Source organism: Lucilia cuprina, chromosome 4, assembly GCF_022045245.1.
Source record: "Lucilia cuprina isolate Lc7/37 chromosome 4, ASM2204524v1, whole genome shotgun sequence".
Lineage (NCBI taxonomy): Eukaryota > Metazoa > Arthropoda > Insecta > Diptera > Calliphoridae > Lucilia > Lucilia cuprina.
In genome coordinates this window covers 29,875,323-29,890,744 of record NC_060952.1, presented here as the reverse complement: position 1 = coordinate 29,890,744, position 15,422 = coordinate 29,875,323, and positions in this window count along the sequence as shown.

The following is a 15,422-nucleotide window of genomic DNA, read 5'->3' as shown; positions in this document are numbered from 1 at the left end:
CAACATTTTATAGCATTTTGCATATTTTTCTAAAACAAATTGTTTTGTTTTCTCTGTATTCAACAATTTGGTATTTGTAATGTCCAAAATATTGGTCATTAAAGTATCGGTTCAATACAGGTGCGTAACCAAGGGGTGGGAAAAAGGGAAAATTGATACTATTGACTCTGTTTCTATTAAACTTGTATATATTACATTTGATTGCCATATTGTACCTCCGGTAGGTTAGTGTTCAAGTCTTTTAGACCCGAAGTCGTGGGTTTAAGTTCCACCAAAGACACTGGTAAAGTGGCACATAACAGTGCAGATTGAGGCTTCGGTAGGGAAATACTCAAGGTGAGAAATAGAGTATAACAATTTAAATCTTTAACACTGATACCGTCTAAGGTTTTTAGCTGTGTATGAATCTAAGCTTAAGCTTTGCTTTAAGTTTTTTCGAAAACTTGATGTGAAAAAATCCTTGAAAAAGTATACTATAGACTCTGGGTTTTGACTTTTTTAAAGACAATCTAAATTTAGATTTTTCTAGTAGATATAGACGGTTCCAGTATTGATCACTCTAATAGCCAAAGGATTATTTAAAAACACATGGAAATATAGATGTCTAATTTGCAAGTATATATTCAAGTGGCAACTGACCTATAGAATTGAACAAAATAGAATATATATAGGTATATATACGGACATTTAAGTTAAATTTTGAAGGGGGCTTTTTATAGGGGCTAGAGTCAAATGAGGCCCTATAATTATAGAGTTCATGAGGGTCATAACTTGGTTTTGCAACTTTCTGTCGACATACGAGTATATAAACCATAATTATGAACTTACTAGCCCTATTCGGCGGGTTCAGTTGTATTGGGGTTATGTGAAATAATGGACCGATGTTAATCATTTTCAGTAGGCTTCGTCTATGGTGCCATAGAAGATCAAGTTCCAAAATTGCGACCTGTAGTTTGATTACAAGGTTTACAAGTCCTATTCGGTGGTTCGATTGTGTGGGGGCTAGGTGAAATGATGGACCGATCTTAACCATTTTCAATAGGCTTCGTCCATAGGACAATAGATGATTATGTACCAAATTTCATTGAATTATTTTAAAAATTGGGACCTGTAATAGTTTGATTACAAGGTTTACATGGATGGATGGACAGACGGACGGATCATAGCTAAATCGACTAAGAAAATAATTCTGAGCCGATTGCTATACTTTTAGTTGGACAAATATTATTTTACGTTACAAACATCAGCACAAATCCAAAACACTCCCCACTAAAGTGTTGTAGGGAATAATTGTTATTTTGTCTTATTTACAAAGCATATCATCCGTTTTACACAGATATCATAAAATATGGATTTTTGAAAACTTATTCAAATAGTGGGTCAATATTACATTTTCATCCACAGAGTGATATAGAGATGACTCACAACCGCTCCCTTGTAATACCTTAGAAGCAGGCAGGTGGTGTTTGCTTGAGATATCTAATCTCCTGACCATTGCTGCCCCGTTGTGTAACCTGCGTTTACAACCACCCATATAACTCTTTCATCAGACACATTCATGAGAAAACATCCGACGTCGTTTGTTGAGAGTGTACATGTCTACAGCGGTACAACTTCTACATCCTTCAGAATCACTATCAACACAGTTCCAAACATATGTCTTCTTCGAGCATTAGTTTAAAATCTAAATTATTTTCCCACGACTTGAGCCCAATCACAGAAGGAATCTTTTTTATAAGATAAGTTTTGTGGTTTAAACGCGAGCAAAATGAGGAATGGCCGAGGAGCCAAAAAAAACTAGCAGCTCTTCGGAAGTGTAATAACACCAAGATGATTAGAGGTTCATCAAGGTAATAAGCCCCGGGGGGAGTGGGACTAAATGTTAAAAATATAAATTCATTACAAGTCAAGGAAGTTGTAAACTCATTCTACGCCAAGTTCCTGATAGAGTAAAATTAATTGGTGTTATCCTTTTTAAGACTAAGGCACTATTTGAAAAGATTCCTAAACTTTATTGGAAATTTTGAACAACATTATTTGATTTGTTAAACCCAACTAAACATAATGTTAAATTACTAGGAATCAATCATAGATTCCTTTACATGTATTTATTCACATCTACAGTACAACTAAAAAGTCCGTCTGTTTTATGTCTGTCTGTCTGTCTGTCTGTCTGTCTGTGTGTGTTAGTTAATTTATTGTTGTCCAAATAGATAATAAATATATTTTCAAGCAACATCATTAAATCTTTTCGAATTGATTTGTAAATCTTTTTAGTTGATTTTTTGTGGTTGCTTTGCATTCATGATGATTATTTTTTTTTTTGTCCAAAGTGTCTGTCTGCATATTTTGACATTATCTATTAGACACTGTTGTGCATTTCGATTTCATTCGAATAACAAACACCCACCCACCCATGTCATTCAGACTCAAACATACTTACTTGTACATTCAGTTTTTCGCTTTACTTTCAATCCACTAAGACATCACACACACACATCTATCTATCTCCTCGTGTACATCTACTCAAATGTTTTTGAAATTACTCTTCTCATTTGAAATGTTTTACTTTGTTTTGGTTTGAATTTGGCTTTTTTTTGGGATGTCATCAATTTTAAATGGCAATGATAAATATTTTGTTTTGATTTTGATTTGAAATATTCTTAATTTCTCAATGTATGTTTATGTTTTAACTTCTTAATTACTAATTATCTAAAATCTTGTATTTGTTTAATTTTACAAATATTTTCAAATCAATTTGTTAAAAGCCTACGAAGAAACATCTCAGAGAATTATTTAAATTTGGAATTTGTTTTCATCATTTGATCTTTAGTATGTTTTAAAATTAATTTATAAAATCTTACGACAAAAAATTGTTTCGGTGAAACATAGAATTTTTTTATACGATTGAATGTGTATTATTTAAAATTTGAAAGAAAAGGAACCGACTCATAGGTTGGCCATATTAGGAACTTAGCTGGTATTTCCCCAAATTAAGTAAGAAGAGATTCAAGAGAAATCTGATACCTATAACACAGAGGGTACCAAATTGATACCAAAGTATTCATAATTTTTCAATAACATCCGTTGTCGAAATGTATACAAATGAGCGACAACATTTGTTGTTGAAATCTAAATAGAAAGCCTACTATTGACAACGAATTGTTTGTTCCTCTCTGACAGCGGGGGTTCAGCTCAAGCGTTTGGGGAGAAATTTTGTTTTTTTTACTTATATTCTTTGTTCTCATTTTTATATTTTTTATGAAATTTTTTTTTATATTTTTTATGAAAATTTTTGGATTCGCAGGTCCGCTCCTGCTCTATGAACATACATATCTATATTATCCCATAAAAAAAACATTCATTGTTTAAGACGTTGATGACATTGGAGGCAAATACTTACCGCACATGCTTACAAATATGAAGTTATGTAAGTAATTATTAATATAATTTTCTTTTAAGGACATGAGTGAGTTGTTTTGTTTCTAAACAAAAAATGGCCGGTAAAAATACGTCCACTGCGTCGGCCACTAAAAGCTTTTATACAATTATATCCCTTGAGAAGCAAAGGGCCACAACAAATTGGTTCCATTCAGATCTTTTGGATGCATTTTGTTTTATCTTTGTCCAGCTAAGACCGCATTGAGATATCTCAATCTCAAGTTGTCGTCTGTTGTCCTGTGGTGTCCAGTCGATGCTTTTACAGTGTCACCGTATCGGACCTATCCATTTGCGAATAAGTATTTTGGTTTTTATAGGACTTTGATTTGTCCTGCGCCATAGCCCCTCATTTAATATTGCCGCAGGTCAGAACAATGTACGGATTTAACTTGATTGGCCTTGATTGGCCTTTAACATTCGATATACCACGTATGCGCTGGAGCCTTCCCTATTCGTAATGATGATACCAAGATATCAACAAGATGTTACGTTGTCCAAATTAATATTGCATATTCTAAACTTGTTGGTGTTGATGGTATTATAACGCATGCTTTTGCTGTTAGACGTTTTTATCCTATAGGCAGCCTTTGGCACTTCCACTGACCTCAGTTTCGATGCCATATCTCTGTGGCTATGCGATAGCAGACAGAGGTACATACTGTAGGTATGTATAAGTCATTACTAGACAATATATAAGTAATTCAAACGCTATTTAGTAGTCATTCAAAAGTAAGTTGTTGGTTGATATGTAGTCTTTTTCGACTATTTAAATTCTTACGTCAGTGCCCCTACGATCTGCCATGTTTCCCATAACATAGTGCTAATTAGGTATTCTTACAAGAAGTTTTAACGGATTTATATCAAGAGCCAAAAGAGTCAATATCCTTTTCTAGCGCTTATTTGTCGATCTTGTCATATTCAAAGTAAGCATCTTAAGATATACAAAATTCTTTTTATAAATGTTAATACTGGACATCTCCAGGTTTAGGTCTCTAAGCTCATAGGAGTAAATTTCCAACTCTTTAACTGTAACAGATCCGTTAGTGTTGACTGAGATCCTCAGAACACCAGACTGCTAAACCATAAGTGAAAATTTTGAATTATGGTGAGCTGATACTGTCACAATTTAATTTGCAAATACGAATATCTTCTAGGCCAAGACTATATTTTTTGTAGTACAACAAAAGTACATTAATTAAAGAAATAGTATAGTTTATAAAAAATTTGCATATCTGAAGTCTCCTACTTTGGAGATTCCTGATCGCGCCACTGATGATGCTTTAAGGTCAAAACTTAAATTCGACAATACTACATCATTACGTATGGAGTCGAAATGCTTTACGTGAACACCTGCTTTGAGGGCCTATTTCAAGGTGGCCTGTTTTATTCACTAGGTGAGTAAAAAGTAATAAGTCACCACTGCCCCTCTATGTATCTCACACTCAAGTTTTAATTTACGTATATTGATGTCCGACCATTATATATAGGGCAGGTGTTATGAGCAATCTCAATCTAATCCCGACAAATATGACGTCCAACTACACTACTGAGATGACTCTGTTGATTCGGCAACAAAACCTACAGGACATAATTGGTAGTCTGAAACACGGATCATTTTAATAGACTTTATTTCAGTGGTCACAAAAAACCACTGTGATATGTTGAGTATGTTTTAGAGTAAACTCCAACACACTCAGTCATGTAGGAAAATCGCTGATAAATTAAAGAAAGGGCAGTGAAGACGTAGCACACACCATTTTAGCCAACCTCGGTTAAGCACATCAAATTAAACTCAATAATAAACTTCAAATAAACTCCACTTCAAATAACCCAATCTTTGCAACATCAGCCTAAATCTAAAATTTTATTAATGCTCTATAATTGTATAATTCTTAGGGCCCACTGACCACTCGTAGTACCAGATGGTTAGACATCTTTTTTCAAATCATTCAAGGTCAAGCCTGAAATTAAAATGTAATAACCAGTTTATAGTCCCAGCAGACTAGAGGTACTGTTAGCACCTCTTTCCCGCCTAAGAGTCCCTCAAATAGCGACCGCATAAAGAATAGGTGGAGTTCTTATCTGCGGTTAACTTCTAGACTACCACTATTTCTTCACAGGTTTCTTCAGTATGTCCAGTTCAGTTTACATTAATGGGTGTACCCAGTCTTCAGATAAGTTAAAATAAAACTAAATTTAATCTAATTATATTTTTCTCTGGATGTTTTATAAAAAAGAAGAAGCTTAAACTAGTAAACAAAATTAACATGCGAAAAATCGCTAATTATTTTTAAGAGTTATTAATCTATTTTTATATAAATATTTAAATTATATATCATTAACAGATATTTTACAATCAATTAAAGAATGTAACTTTATTATATTGCATACTTTTGGGCTTATTTTTTTATAAGATACAAACATGAGAAATATCTAAGAAAAATTGCGTCATACAATTTCAGCTGGTAAAGATGATGATATATTTGGAGAAAATTTTTAAGCAACCTAAGAAATTAAAAGACATTTTAACATAACATAACATAACTGTGTGTGAGTGAGAAAACTTTTAACATTTATTGAGCTGAGTTTTCTTAAGAGATTTAATAGAGTTGTCAAATTAATGTGTTCTGCGCATTCTTGTGTTTGCAAAAAGATTCGCCAAAATATAACATAATGTTTAATTGTCTTCCTAAAAATTCTATTTAAAATAATAAATAATAATAACTTCTACCAAGAGTCGTCGCTAGACCTAAAGCTTGCGCGAGAAAATATTTACACTTCCCTGGTAACCCTATCAATATTGACAGATGAATGGGCTATAAGTGAGACGGAATTTAGGTGGTCAAATATCATCACGTGGAATATCGCTACTGCTCTGACTCTGAGTAAGAACTTGATTTGGTTTCTAACTGGTATAATTATTGGGCACTGTATGATTGGACATATGGGCTATACACGTTATAGCTACTATAGAATCTGTTTGGAAGATGAAGAAGTATAATCAGTACAACACTCTGACAACGAATAGGACTAGAGCTTTTTTGTATCTTAGTAAGAAATCGATTAGATACCAGTTATAATAAATGGATACTGTATGATTGAACATATGTCAGAACGTATGTGCCACACACGTTATAGCTGCGGTAGAAGCTGTTTGAACGATGAAGAAGTAGAATCAGTACATCTTTTTTGTGAATGCCTAGCCTTACAAGATCATAGACTACTCCATCTTAGCTCTTTTCCATGATCTGGAGATCTGTTCTGTTTCTGAGATGCGTCACAAGTAAACCTGATCGGTTTTAATAGAAATACCGACAGGTTTTCACAAAGACCTCAGTAGTCAACGAAATTAGGGAGGGAAACCATTCTCTTAACATTAGGGAATTTCGATTCTAGGGACATCACAATGGAACACAAGGGCTCCGAATGAACTCGCTAACTCACGAGCAACCCACTTACCTAAACCTAACTTTTACTAAAGATTGGGGTTCTCAAAATTGACTTTTAAAGAAAGTCGAAAAAAACTTAAAAATTCGTAAAAAGTCGAAAGTCGGAAAAAGACGTTAATTTTAAAAAAGTTGAAAAACTCTAAAATAGTATTAAAAACTCGACAAAAGTCAAAAAATAGTCGAAAAAGTTGAATAGTCGGAAAAAGTCGAAAAGTCGACTATTTGTAAAATATTTAAAGTCTAAAAGTCGACTTTTAATTAAATGAAAAATTCGAAAAGTCGATGCAAAATGCAAATTCGAAAAGTCGACTTTTCGTTTCAACTATAAAAATTATTTAACTTAGTATTTTGGACTAGTATACGTACTATCCTATGAAAAAGTAAATAGTCCATTGTCTAGATTGTGACTAGTCTATTGTATAGTCAATGACTAGTTCATTTTCTAGTATATCGACTAGTCCATTGCCTAGTCTATATATTAGTACATTTCCTTGTCTATTGACGAGTCTATTTGCTATCATCTAGTCTATGTCTAGACCATCGTCTATACTATAGACTAGTCCATTGTGAAGACTATTGACTAGTTTATACAAATTTTAAATTCATAACATTGCCGTTTTTATGTAAAAATCTGCAAATCTGGCAACAGCGGACACCCCCTTTTAATGAAAATAATACTTTCTCACTCTCTGTTATCAAAAGTTTATTTTTATCAAAACAACGTGTTACATACACACATACAACAACCAAAATTTACTTACACCTGTCGCTTTATGCAAAACAGAATAAACAAACGACAAAACGTGATGTTATTTTTATACACGTGATATTTATTTATAAAGAAAAAACTCGTTTAATATTTTAACAAATAATTCTGTTGTTAAACATATTTACTCTCTGTTATTAAAAACTTTACATTTTGTATTTTTTTTACTGATTTTCAAAATACTGTTACAAGCAAAATGTTATTTTATTGTAAAAATAAGTTTTCACTGTTAAATTAAATAAACAAAAATAGCGTGGTAGACAAAAAGCAAAAGAGTATGTATGAATGTAGAATGTTTACAGTAGTATGTTTATATGTTTGTACATTTTATATATGTATGAAAGTATTCACTTCATTGCTACAAGATGATGAATTTATCAAAACACAGTCAGTTGTTGGTGGATTGTATATAAATTTAGTCAGTAGCTGGTGAAACGACTTAATAGATGGTGTGTTGTGCTCTGTCCGGTAGAAAATAAAAGAAAATTTTAAATATTTAAATAAAAAAGTGTTTTCAAAATATTAAATAAAATTAATAAGAAATTAATTTAAATCTATAAAAGTTTAATTCATTAGTTTAAATGTATGACACATAAAAGAATACAATTTTTTTTACTAAAAAATTCATAATTTCAACGATTCCTATAAAACCTAGGTAAAACGAAAGATAATAGTGCTGAATACAAAAATATTATAAAAAAACTTAATTATATTTGCAACGTGTAACTTTAGAACACTTTTGTTATAAATTTTCATTTAAAAGTTTACAATTTTTTATTATGTTTTGCATTTTAGTTAATACAGTGATAGAGAAAGTAAAAAAACATTTATTTAATTTTCGATTACATTAGCAGTGGTTCTTGCTCTTCATTAGTCAACTCTGTTATGATAACAGTTGAAAGGCAATGTTGCCAAAGTGCATTAAGAAAATATTGATAAATGGAAAAAAGGTTTTACTAAAATATTTTAAATTTAATAAAAATTAATTAACAATCAGTGTAGCTTTTCTCGTCTAAAAATAATTTCCTAATTTCAACACCTATTCTGTTTATATACATACATATGACGACGTTTTCCGATATTCACTTTTTATTTAGAACAAAGATTCGGCATAGTCGAATATAACACTCTCACTTGTTTCTCGTTGTGTTAATTTGTTTTATTTAATTGAATTTTTTATTATTTATTCGATACTTTTGTTGTTTTGCTTTAATATTATTATTTTTTTGTTTTATTTCCAAATGTGTCAATACAAACAAGTCTATACATTCAAGGGCATTTTTTAACTGTTTATGAATGAATTTTTCCCATGTTAATGAATAAATTTATCAAATAGTCCAGACTACAGTAGTTTTCCGATTTAACGACCATTCAATTCTACGAACATCGCATTTAACGAACAAGCTAATTTTTCCTATTGACTACCTTAAATAACGAACAAAACTTGTTTTTTTTTTTACTCTGTTTAACGAACTAATAAAAATATTATTATTTAAATGAAGATAAAATGACATTTATCAAAAATAACAAATAACCTAAGTTGTAGCGGTGCTTTTATACCCAAAACTGTAACACATTCTGTGTTCTTATTAAATTTTAGTTCGATGTAGCTATGTCCGTCCGTCCTTCAGATAATGACTTTAACGCTCATTACTCGCTTTAAGGGAGTACGCCGATGAAATTCGATTCAAACATGTTCTATACTAACCGAAATCTCTAACAAATTTTATGGGAATTGGTCCATAATTGACCTTACCCTCCATATCAGGCCCCCTTAAGTAAATTACTTCAACGCTCATTACTCGCTTAAAAATACGAGCATAGCGATGAACTTCGAAAAATAACTTTAACGCTCATGACTGAATTAAAAATACAGCGATGAAATTCGACACAAATATGGTTTGAAGGTGGGTATATAAGATTCGGAATTTTGTGTTTCGTGCTATTTTTATAAAAAAGAATTAATTTTTATAAAATACATTTTAATAAATATTTTATGTACCTATTTTTAATTATTTTCCTACCAAAAACCCACGTTTTAGTTAGTACTGCATATAACGAACTTTTCAATTTTACGAACAGGCCTGACAACATATGGGTTCGTTAAATCGGAAAACTACTGTATAAACAAAACTATAGTTCACACTATTGACAAACATATAGTCAAATATATAGGCCATTGACTAGACTAAAATATAGTGTATAGTCTAGTCTTTAACTTAGTCTATAGTTTAATATAACCTATATTATAGTCTTTAGTAAAGTCTATAGTGTAGTCTAGTCTATAGTCTAGTCTATAGTCTTGTCTATAGTCTAGTCTATAGTCTAGTCTATAGTCTAGTCTATAGTCTAGTCTATAGTCTAGTCTATAGTCTAGTCTATAGTCTAGTCTATAGTCTAGTCTATAGTCTTGTCTATAGTCTAGTCTATTGTCTAGTCTATTGTCTAGTCTATAGTCTACTCTATAGTCTAGTCTATTGTCTAGTCTATAGTCTACTCTATAGTCTAGTCTATAGTCTAACCTATGGACTAGTCTATAGTCTTAACCTATAGTCTAACCTATAGTCTAACCTATGGTCTAGTTTATAGTCTAATCTATAGTCTAGTCTATAGTCTAGTCTATAGTCTAGTCTATAGTCTAGTCTATAGTCTAGTCTATAGTCTAGTCTATAGTCTAGTCTATAGTCTAGTCTATAGTCTAGTCTATAGTCTAGTCTATAGTCTAGTCTATAGTCTAGTCTATAGTCTAGTCTATAGTCTAGTCTATAGTCTAGTCTATAGTCTAGTCTATAGTCTAGTCTATAGTCTAGTCTAGTCTATAGTCTAGTCTATAGTCTAGTCTATAGTCTAGTCTATAGTCTAGTCTATAGTCTAGTCTATAGTCTAGTCTATGGTCTAGTCTATAGTCTAGTCTATGGTCTAGTCTATAGTCTAGTCTATAGTTTAGTCTATAGTCAAGTCTATAGTTTAGTCTATAATCTAGTCTATAGTCTAGTCTATAGTCTAGTCTATAGTCTAGTCTATAGTCTAGTCTATAGTCTAGTCTATAGTCTAGTCTATAGTCTAGTCTATAATCTAGTCTATAGTCTAGTCTATAGTCTAGTCTATAGTCTAGTCTATAGTCTAGTCTATAGTCTAGTCTATAGTCTAGTCTATAGTCTAGTCTATAGTCTAGTCTATAGTCTAGTCTATAGTCTAGTCTATAGTCTAGTCTATAGTCTAGTCTATAGTCTAGTCTATAGTCTAGTCTATAGTCTAGTCTATAGTCTAGTCTATAGTCTAGTCTATAGTCTAGTCTATAGTCTAGTCTATAGTCTAGTCTATAGTCTAGTCTATAGTCTAGTCTATAGTCTAGTCTATAGTCTAGTCTATAGTCTAGTCTATAGTCTAGTCTATAGTCTAGTCTATAGTCTAGTCTATAGTCTAGTCTATAGTCTAGTCTATAGTCTAGTCTATAGTCTAGTCTATAGTCTAGTCTATAGTCTAGTCTATAGTCTAGTCTATAGTCTAGTCTATAGTCTAGTCTATAGTCTAGTCTATAGTCTAGTCTATAGTCTAGTCTATAGTCTAGTCTATAGTCTAGTCTATAGTCTAGTCTATAGTCTAGTCTATAGTCTAGTCTATAGTCTAGTCTATAGTCTAGTCTATAGTCTAGTCTATAGTCTAGTCTATAGTCTAGTCTATAGTCTAGTCTATAGTCTAGTCTATAGTCTAGTCTATAGTCTAGTCTATAGTCTAGTCTATAGTCTAGTCTATAGTCTAGTCTATAGTCTAGTCTATAGTCTAGTCTATAGTCTAGTCTATAGTCTAGTCTATAGTCTAGTCTATAGTCTAGTCTATAGTCTAGTCTATAGTCTAGTCTATAGTCTAGTCTATAGTCTAGTCTATAGTCTAGTCTATAGTCTAGTCTATAGTCTAGTCTATAGTCTAGTCTATAGTCTAGTCTATAGTCTAGTCTATAGTCTAGTCTATAGTCTAGTCTATAGTCTAGTCTATAGTCTAGTCTATAGTCTAGTCTATAGTCTAGTCTATAGTCTAGTCTATAGTCTAGTCTATAGTCTAGTCTATAGTCTAGTCTATAGTCTAGTCTATAGTCTAGTCTATAGTCTAGTCTATAGTCTAGTCTATAGTCTAGTCTATAGTCTAGTCTATAGTCTAGTCTATAGTCTAGTCTATAGTCTAGTCTGTAGTCTAGTCTATAGTCTAGTCTATAGTCTAGTCTATAGTCTAGTCTATAGTCTAGTCTATAGTCTAGTCTATAGTCTAGTCTATAGTCTAGTCTATAGTCTAGTCTATAGTCTAGTCTATAGTCTAGTCTATAGTCTAGTCTATAGTCTAGTCTATAGTCTAGTCTATAGTCCAGTCTATAGTCTAGTCTATATGGTCTAGTCTATAGTCTAGTCTATAGTTTAGTCTATAGTCTAGTCTATAGTCTAGTCTATAGTCAAGTCTATAGTCTAGTCTATAGTTTAGTCTATAATCTAGTCTCTAGTCTAGTCTATAGTCTAGTCTATAGTCAAGTCTATAGTCTAGTCTATAGTCTAGTCTATAATCTAGTCTATAGTCTAGTCTATAGTCTAGTCTATAGTCTAGTCTATAGTCTAGTCTATAGTCTAGTCTATAGTCTAGTCTATAGTCTAGTCTATAGTCTAGTCTATAGTCTAGTCTATAGTCTAGTCTATAGTCTAGTCTATAGTCTAGTCTATAGTCTAGTCTATAGTCCAGTCTATAGTCTAGTCTATGGTCTAGTCTATAGTCTAGTCTATAGTTTAGTCTATAGTCTAGTCTATAGTTTAGTCTATAATCTAGTCTCTAGTCTAGTCTATAGTCTAGTCTATAGTCAAGTCTATAGTCTAGTCTATAGTTTAGTCTATAATCTAGTCTCTAGTCTAGTCTATAGTCTAGTCTATAGTCAAGTCTATAGTCTAGTCTATAGTCTAGTCTATAATCTAGTCTATAGTCTAGTCTATAGTCTAGTCTATAGTCTAGTCTATAGTCTAGTCTATAGTCTAGTCTATAGTCTAGTCTATAGTCTAGTCTATAGTCTAGTCTATAGTCTAGTCTATAGTCTAGTCTATAGTCTAGTCTATAGTCTAGTCTATAGTCTAGTCTATAGTCTAGTCTAGTCTATAGTCTAGTCTATAGTCTAGTCTATAGTCTAGTCTATAGTCTAGTCTATAGTCTAGTCTATAGTCTAGTCTGTAGTCTAGTCTATAGTCTAGTCTATAGTCTAGTCTATAGTCTAGTCTATAGTCTAGTCTATAGTCTAGTCTATAGTCTAGTCTATAGTCTAGTCTATAGTCTAGTCTATAGTCTAGTCTATAGTCTAGTCTATAGTCTAGTCTATAGTCTAGTCTATAGTCTAGTCTATAGTCTAGTCTATAGTCTAGTCTATAGTCTAGTCTATAGTCTAGTCTATAGTCTAGTCTATAGTCTAGTCTATAGTCTAGTCTATAGTCTAGTCTATAGTCTAGTCTATAGTCTAGTCTATAGTCTAGTCTATAGTCCAGTCTATAGTCTAGTCTATGGTCTAGTCTATAGTCTAGTCTATAGTTTAGTCTATAGTCTAGTCTATAGTTTAGTCTATAATCTAGTCTCTAGTCTAGTCTATAGTCTAGTCTATAGTCAAGTCTATAGTCTAGTCTATAGTTTAGTCTATAATCTAGTCTCTAGTCTAGTCTATAGTCTAGTCTATAGTCAAGTCTATAGTCTAGTCTATAGTCTAGTCTATAATCTAGTCTATAGTCTAGTCTATAGTCTAGTCTATAGTCTAGTCTATAGTCTAGTCTATAGTCTAGTCTATAGTCTAGTCTATAGTCTAGTCTATAGTCTAGTCTATAGTCTAGTCTATAGTCTAGTCTATAGTCTAGTCTATAGTCTAGTCTATAGTCTAGTCTATAGTCCAGTCTATAGTCTAGTCTATGGTCTAGTCTATAGTCTAGTCTATAGTTTAGTCTATAGTCTAGTCTATAGTTTAGTCTATAATCTAGTCTCTAGTCTAGTCTATAGTCTAGTCTATAGTCTAGTCTATAGTCAAGTCTATAGTCTAGTCTATAGTTTAGTCTATAATCTAGTCTCTAGTCTAGTCTATAGTCTAGTCTATAGTCAAGTCTATAGTCTAGTCTATAGTCTAGTCTATAATCTAGTCTATAGTCTAGTCTATAGTCTAGTCTATAGTCTAGTCTATAGTCTAGTCTATAGTCTAGTCTATAGTCTAGTCTATAGTCTAGTCTATAGTCTAGTCTATAGTCTAGTCTATAGTCTAGTCTATAGTCTAGTCTATAGTCTAGTCTATAGTCTAGTCTATAGTCTAGTCTATAGTCTAGTCTATAGTCTAGTCTATAGTCTAGTCTATAGTGTAGTCTATAGTCTAGTCTATAGTCTAGTCTATAGTCTAGTCTATAGTCCAGTCTATAGTCTAGTCTATGGTCTAGTCTATAGTCTAGTCTATAGTTTAGTCTATAGTCTAGTCTATAGTTTAGTCTATAATCTAGTCTCTAGTCTAGTCTATAGTCTAGTCTATAGTCAAGTCTATAGTCTAGTCTATAGTTTAGTCTATAATCTAGTCTCTAGTCTAGTCTATAGTCTAGTCTATAGTCAAGTCTATAGTCTAGTCTATAGTCTAGTCTATAATCTAGTCTATAGTCTAGTCTATAGTCTAGTCTATAGTCTAGTCTATAGTCTAGTCTATAGTCTAGTCTATAGTCTAGTCTATAGTCTAGTCTATAGTCTAGTCTATAGTCTAGTCTATAGTCTAGTCTATAGTCTAGTCTATAGTCTAGTCTATAGTCCAGTCTATAGTCTAGTCTATGGTCTAGTCTATAGTCTAGTCTATAGTTTAGTCTATAGTCTAGTCTATAGTTTAGTCTATAATCTAGTCTCTAGTCTAGTCTATAGTCTAGTCTATAGTCTAGTCTATAGTCAAGTCTATAGTCTAGTCTATAGTTTAGTCTATAATCTAGTCTCTAGTCTAGTCTATAGTCTAGTCTCTAGTCTAGTCTATAGTCTAGTCTATAGTCAAGTCTATAGTCTAGTCTATAGTCTAGTCTATAATCTAGTCTATAGTCTAGTCTATAGTCTAGTCTATAGTCTAGTCTATAGTCTAGTCTATAGTCTAGTCTATAGTCTAGTCTATAGTCTAGTCTATAGTCTAGTCTATAGTCTAGTCTATAGTCTAGTCTATAGTCTAGTCTATAGTCTAGTCTATAGTCTAGTCTATAGTCTAGTCTATAGTCTAGTCTATAGTGTAGTCTATAGTCTAGTATATAGACTAACCTATAGTCTAACCTATAGACTAACCTATAGTCTAACCTATTGTCTAACCTATAGTCCAGTCTATAGCCTAGCATATAGCCCAGCCTATAATTTAGTCTACATTCCAGTCTATAGATTAGTATATAGTCTATAGTCTACTTTAGTCTATAGTCTACTTCTAGTATGTAGTGTCTTAAGTTTAGTCCATAATCTAGTCTATAGCCTAGTCTATATTCCAATCTGCATTTAATATATAATATATAGTCTTGTCTATAGCCTAGTCTATAGTCTAGTAGATATTTTTGTGTACATTTTTAAACATTTTATTTTAGAAATCTAAATACTATATAAAATTTGTTTGTGTAGTATATATAGTGTATGTAATTTAACTTTTGCGTATGAAACAAATATATTTTATATATACAAATATGTGTTCATAGGTGTCCCATTAAAAAATTTTATACATAAGAATGTATAAAATTTAAATAAAAATTCTAATTTTGTGTTTACTA